We start from the raw sequence: 7,248 nt of genomic DNA on the forward strand, positions 1-7,248 counted from the left end.
GGCTGCGAGTCAGAGGTGATTTAACTCTTCTATTTTGGGAGGGGGGTAAAGGGTCTTTTTTTCCCTTCAGCCTTGAACAAAAGAGGGAAATGTAGTTAGAATGCCAAGTTAAAAATCTGTAAACTGGCAACATGGAAGCGTATATTTACCCACCTTGCAGAGACGTCATGGCGTCAGAACTAGAGGAGTGTGCTGTGCAAATAACAAAGCATGTAATTTCGTAGTTTCCCAATGGCCTTTCTCGTTTTATTACCACCCACCCACTCCTGACACACTGAGGGAAGACAGGCTGGTTTATATTTATCCTTCTCATTTTTGCTGAATAAACAAATTTCACCGAAGGAAAGCAAAACTAGACAGGTCTGGTTTAATTGCACAATCGGATATTAATATACGGCTTTTGAAGGTAAGTGCTCTGTGACCTCAGCATGAATCAGCTGTCAGAGAAGGAGATGTGTAGTGCCTGTCACTCGCTGTATGTGGTGTGGTTGTGGTGTGGTGGGGGCCGGGCTTCCTGCTCACGTGACATGTGTGCCACAGAGCAGCTGGATTAGCAAGAATGTGTGAACTTGGGCTTCCCTCTTTTTCTCTTTCCTAAATTCTGCTCAGGGAGCTAGGTTTCGTGGTGATGCAGTCCTACTAGATGAAGGCTGAAAATGATAACGATACTCCTAATCATAGCTAACCTTTACTGTGCACCTATCACGGGCCAGACTCCCAGCTAAATGCTTCGCGTCCTCATCTTTGGAGCCCTCCACCACACGATGGAGTCCATTTTATCATCTTACTGGTTTTCTCATCTTGCAGATGAGGAACCTGAGCAGAGAGCCCTTCAGTTACTTGCCCGAGATCACACAGTGGAAGGTTAGACCTAACTGTGCCTGGTCAGGAGAGATCTCAGAAACCAAGAGCTGAGGTTTTAGGGCCCTTCACTTAACACACCCTCTTGTAAGGCCCTGCGCCTAATTTTGTATTTGTAGTTTTCTGTTCTTTTTCTTAAAGTGGCCCCAACCTGTCTCAGCTGTAGTCCCCACAAGAGGTGGATCCATCCCTAGCTTGACTTCAGAGTCCTCATTCTTAATCTCCAAACCACAGTTTTTAGCCGAGTATAAGTTAACCGAATGTCAAGGACGATCTTATTTCCAACAGAAAGCAGATGCATGATTTCAGCTCAAAGTGTGAATGAAAGCCTGGATGACTCAATAAATATCCTACTTGAAAACTGCTGGGGATTGATCGCTACTCCTAGTTGAAAACCACAGATATATTAAAAAGCCGGGGAAGCCAGAGTGCCCTGGGAACCCTCAAAATAAAAACTGACGCAGGGCACAGAGCTATAAGAGTGACAGGAAGGGTAGATTCTTCTCTGTGTCCCTTTACTATTGGCAAATTGTGGAGAATGCCCCACTGGTGAATTTGCAGTGACTTCCTCTTTGCAGGCACTTTCATAAGAGACACCTCATTTCACTTCGAGTATCCCATTAAAAGGGAGAGAAACAAATTAAAAGGAAGTCCCTGAGGTGGTGGAGACTAGTGTCCCTAAGTGGATAAACAACATAATTGAATCCCGACCCCACTGAAAGCAAGTGCTCAGGGCTGCCTCTGAACAGGTAGTTCTAGTTCTGCAAGAGTTTGCAGGTGTCATTTCAAGGAAAGGCTGGAAGGAAATGTGTTTGAAACAAGAGATTTTTTTAAGACACACAGATGGTGAGGATTGATACACATTGGAAGTAGCCATTGAAGGAGGCTGGAGAGTGTATGTATGTTTCTTATGCTTAAGCTTGTCTCCCAGGAAGGAGCCGGGGGAGTTCTGGAGGTCTCCCCCAACCTGGAAATTCCAGCACCCTAATGGGATTCATTCTCTCCATGATTCACGCTGAGCCCTGTGTCACAGTGAGGACATTCCAAAGAGGGTGGAATGCCCTTGAGAACAATGAGTGGTGGTTCCCCAGATTACTTATGCTTTTCTGGTGACCTGACTGCCCGTCCTCTGCCCACTAGTTTCAGGCAGGTACACTTACCTGACTCAGAGGAACTTGTCCCATCTGGATTTGGGTGCCTTGTGTACAGAAGAAATGACTTGGTATTACATACATTAAGGCTACAGGTACTTGCTCTCGTCTGGAACAGGGGAAGAATTAGCAAAATCACAAATTGTCTGTCAGATATTGGGGTTGCTTGGAGTCTAGTTTTAGGAACTTACTGCCTTGGTAAGAGGCATCGAGACTTAAAATCGTTGGCTTTCTACACATGTCAATCAACAACTTCAGTCACTATCCTAATGGGATACAAAGGAGGAGGAAGAGAGAGAAAACTCGAAGAGGGATAAGGTGACGAGGCAGTCACTTTCCCTGTCATACATAAACACACATTACAGGCGCTCGGATATAGGTGTGGTAATCAAAAGGGTGACCCACCAATCCGGCTCCTACATATTTATCCAAGTGAAATGAAGACATGTATGCACACAAAACCCAAATACTTACAGCAGCTTTATTCACCACTCACATATCTCTCTGCCGGGGGATGGATAAACAGACCGCCGTACAGACACACAGCGGAACACAGCTCAGCAACAAGGAAGGAAGGAATACTGTGATGCATGTGACCACGTGGACGGATCACATGGACACTGGGCTGAGTGCAGCCAGGCTACGGATGACACACTGTAAGATTCCATTTACATGACGTTCTGGAAAAGGCAAATCGCCAGGGTCAGAAAAGAGCTCGGGGGTTAGAGGAGAGGGGAAAAGGCCGCACAAAGGACCTCGGGAGAATACGGAGCTGTTCTCTGTCTTACACTCTATACATTCGGCAAAACTCAGTACTGCTCCCCCCAAACAGAGTTTCACCGTACGCACACTAAAAACATAAAATAAAATAAACCGGAGTACACTAGTGCAGCTGTAGACAGATCAACAAAACATCATCGAGTGCTAGAAATAAAGTGAAGTATAGTTAGTTTTGCTAAGGATGTCATTTCAATTCCACATGGATAAATTGCATTTTTAAGTAAATGGTGCCGGGAAAACTTGTCCTCCTCACTAAAAAAGATACCTACATTACCCCGAGCTCTGTGGCTCAGTTGGCTGGGCATCATCCCACAAAGCAGAGAGTCGCCAGTTCCAGTCCCCGGTCAGGGCACGTGCCTGGGTTGGGGATGTGGTCCGTGGGTGTGTGTGTGCGGGAGGCAGCTGATTGAGGTTTTTCTCCCACATGTTTCTCTCCCTGTCTTGCTCCCTCCCTTCCCCTTTCTCTAGAAATAAATAGATAAAACCTTTTTACAAAGATACCTACATTACACCTTAAATCAAAATAAAATTCAGAAGGATTAATTAAAGATTTAAATGGGAATAAAATAAGGCTACTAGAGGGATCTACAGATTTTTAAATAATCTTGGAGAGGGGAAGAATGAAATAAAAATCAGAAACCATAGAGAAAAAAAGAACGAATTTGACTATATAAGACACTTGAAAAACTCAGCAAAATAAATAATAACTGTTAACAAGTCAACAGCCAAATGACAAAATGGATAAAATATCTACAACACATCTGGTAGTGAGAGATACCTGTAGCGAATTCTGGGGTGTGCGGCCTTATTCCCAATGCCGTATTGGGGTGTTAATCCCCTGGTGTCACCACGGGGTTTCTCTCCTGCAACTGTCCATAGCTGAAGAGAGCCACTCTGCATGAGGCCAGTCCCCCCAACCCCTGACCAGGGGCAGCCAAGGATTGGTCAGTTAAGGGAGGTAAAGGCTTGGCTCTCTTGCCAAAGTGCAGAACTGCGAAGGGTCACCCAGCCCCAGAGCTCCCCATGGGCCAGCCGTGTGCGGCCTTCTGCCAGCCCTGCCTTACTCACCTTCTCTTAGCTGCTGACCCCAAGGGCATGCCCCGAACAAGCTCCTGCGTGGGAACCCGAGGAACTCAGCCTCATGGCCTTCATACATAAAGAACTTTTGCAAATCCACAGGAAAACAGAAAAATGGGCAAACCACAAAAACAGCCAGTTTTCACATACACCATCATTAAAATTACCCCTACCTTTCGTCACAGCAAGTTCACGTCTAGAGACGTATCATATTCGAATCTCACAAGTGTGCAAGCTATGCGGTCAAGGCTGCTCACGGGAGCACTGTGTGTAAGAGTCAAAGACTGGAAACTATTTTCACGCTCACCAATTAAACAGTGTGATTCTGCATAGTAGAGTTTAGAGGGTTATAAACACGAAACAGTGTTCAACATTTAAATATATTCCTTAAGACACATTCTGTAAATGGATCATACAACACATAATACGTAAAATGGGAAAGCAATCTGGAAGGTTATAGAAAAAATTTTAGTAGTTAATTTTTTTAGGATTATGATAGATGGTTATTTTCTTCTTCATACTTTGTTGTATTTTCTGAAAGATTTTCACAACAAGTATTACTTACAATGCTGGAAGAAAAATGAAAGCATTTCAATTTTAAAGGATTTTATTGGTTAAGGCTTTAGTATGAAAGTCAAGCCTGTTTTAATATTCTTATTACCAATTGATTCAATGAAAGCAAAGTAATCAACTTCAAGATTAATGTTAACAGAAATATAGAAACAAAATCTTAGTTTATGGCTTTGCTGTTCGTGTTAATCCATGAGAGTCACATACCACCTGTGCTGGCCACCTGTGGATTCTGTGTGTGATTTGTCTGAGCAGGATCTAGTCTCCTCCTTCAGGTAAGGATGGGGTCCTGGGTTGCCTCTGGGGAACCATCCCTCCCCCCGAGGCCATACAGCTCCTGTGACACTCACCCTCCAGCCCCTGGGGAGGAGCACAGAATCCATCCACACCTCCAGCTCTGGCCACAAGGGCATTCAGAACGTGCACACGTTGTCCCAAGTCAATCCAGTGAGAATGCACCGCAGGACTGGTTGCAGCTATTGGGAAGGCAATGCTTGCTTTCAATTCAACGTGGGTTGCTAAGCTAGTCAAAGGTAAGCTTGGAGAAATACGGCTGAGTCTAAAGCAAACACAGAACAGGCAGAGAGAGAGAGAGGAAGAGAAAAACATTCCTGAAGACAATGTCACTGCCTTGTTATCATGCTGTGGCCAAAGATTAATACCCGGACATTTCGGTTACATGGCCCAGTAAGGTCTGTTTCTGCTTCACCATGTCTGAGTTGGGCGTCCTTTGCACCTCAAAGGTCGTTAGTGTTATACACGTCCTAATATACCTCCACGGGAAGCTTTCCAGCCGTCCCGTCTTTCAATCACCCAATTAAAATGTACTGAGCCCTGTCTTTGTTCGGGCTGCCATGACAAAACACCAAAGACTGAATGGCTTGAACCACGGACACTTGTTTCTCACACTTCTGGAGGCTGGGAAGTCTCAGATCAAGGTGCTGGCAAGACTAGTTTCATTCTGAGGCCTCTTCTCTTGGCTTGCAGGCGACTGGCCTTTTGCTGTCTGTTCCTGGGACCTCTTCTCCATGCATGCTGAGACGGCCGGCAAGCTCTCTTCTCGTAAAGGCACTCATCCCATCATGAAGCCCCGCCTTCGTGACTTCATGGCATCCTAACGACCTCCGAAAGGCCCTCTCTCCAAATACCATCGCAGTGAGGGTTAAGGCTTCAACATATACATTTGGGGGAGGGGCAGGGGACACAGACATTCAGCCCCAAACAAGCACCTGGGACCCACTATGTGTCCGTAAGTACACGCATCCTAGGAATACAGGGGGAAAGACGCTACGAGAAGGGTGTACTGGGTGGGAACTCACCCCAGAGAGCGGTCCTTGTGGGGGCCAGGCTCTCTTCCCAGGAACCTTCCCGGCTGCTTTGAGTAGAAGGTGGGCCATCATTCCCTCCTCTTTGGCCAGTCCTGTGGGGGAAGGTGCACCTGACCCTCTTAGACTCCCTGTAGCATTCTTCCATTGGGTTTTCCCATTTGTCAAGTCAGAGAGGCTGCCACTGCCCCACCTGAGAGACCTGGGCTGGGCGGTCAGGACCAGCTCTGCTCCTGGTAGAGAAGCAAAGGCTCCTTGCTCCGGCGCCCTGCTTCTTGTGCTCTTGTCTCGTTGCCTGGACTCCCTGCTCCATGCCGTACAGCGAGACGCACGACTTCCCGTGTGGACGTTAGGGAAAAATGATGAAGGGAAAGCCTGCCTCATGCCTAAGTCAAGGGGGTTCTGCATGAGCTCCATCCAGCCTAGACCTTGGGCTCCACCTCAGAGGTTGGGGCTCATGTCCCCACGAGTCACAGCCTTTGGTGTCACCCATTTTCCCCTGAGCAGAGGATTCCCTCAAGGATCTCACGGAGAGGGGCTGTGGCCAGAGGACAGGGGTCGGGCTTACCTGGGCTCCCTGGCCAAATACTGCCTTGCTCTCCCCACCATTCTCAACTCACGGATGTGTATGAGACCTTCTAGGGAAAGTGCTCAGAATGACAAGCGAGTTGTGAGTGTAACACTTCTCAGCATCTCCCGCTCAGCCAGAGGGTTCTGTTGGAGGCCCTCTCGGAGAATGTTTGAGGCTGCGATCACATCTCCAGAAGGGAAAAGAAGCGTCCTCAGCAGATGCCATCGGAATAATGGTAACCGATGAGGTCATGTCTGGTAATTATAGAATTATCTTAATTATTTATTAACATATGCAAGGCTTGAGAACGCTGGCGTTTTCATTATACAATGTAAACGCTCCACACCAAACCTGAAGACTACCTGGAGAAACCGCACCAACGGGCAGTGAGCCCGGCCACGCTTTGAGACCCAGTGCCCTCATCTGGGTTCAGTAATAAACTGTGGATTTTATGGGGCTGCCTACTGATTTGTTTTTCTTTCCTCTCAATCCTGGAGAATCACAGAATTTGCAACCTCTGGGTCCAGCGGTTGTTTTTCAGTTGTGTGGATCAGAATCTCCCTGGGAGCTCTGTAAGCTTCACCTGTCCAGTCCCCACCTCTGGAGACACAGATTCAGGGGTCTGGGAGGAGCTCCCGTCATCTGAATAACCACTGACTGATCTCTACATTAGCAGATGGGGAACTGAGACCCAGAAAGGAAAAGCAAGGAGAAGTGTATAGAATGGTTCTTCTTACCCAAACTGCCCAGGCATCTTTACGGTCCCAAGGGTCCACCTGAAGCGCAGCGTGTGGCTCCAGCCTGTACCAGGGAGCGCAGCTCAGTGATTTCTTTCACAGCTGAACAAACATTTGGGTGACAGTTGTCAGACATATCTGTCCTTCGTTTGAAAACACGGTTGCTGCCCTTCATA

At 47.0% G+C, this 7,248-nt stretch overlaps 1 long non-coding RNA gene across 1 annotated transcript; it reads right to left on the reverse strand.

The window, feature by feature from the left end:
- Nucleotides 1–4,764: 4,764 nt before the first annotated feature.
- LOC118974220 (uncharacterized) lies at nucleotides 4,765–7,248 on the reverse strand. The gene is made up of 3 exons (XR_005063811.1): nucleotides 7,073–7,248; nucleotides 5,759–5,859; nucleotides 4,765–4,998 (listed from the first exon to the last, which is right to left on the reverse strand). It is a non-coding gene; the product is annotated as an uncharacterized LOC118974220 (long non-coding RNA).

Source organism: Sturnira hondurensis, unplaced genomic scaffold, assembly GCF_014824575.4.
Source record: "Sturnira hondurensis isolate 20B ecotype Veracruz unplaced genomic scaffold, ASM1482457v3 Scaffold0019216, whole genome shotgun sequence".
Taxonomy (NCBI): domain Eukaryota; kingdom Metazoa; phylum Chordata; class Mammalia; order Chiroptera; family Phyllostomidae; genus Sturnira; species Sturnira hondurensis.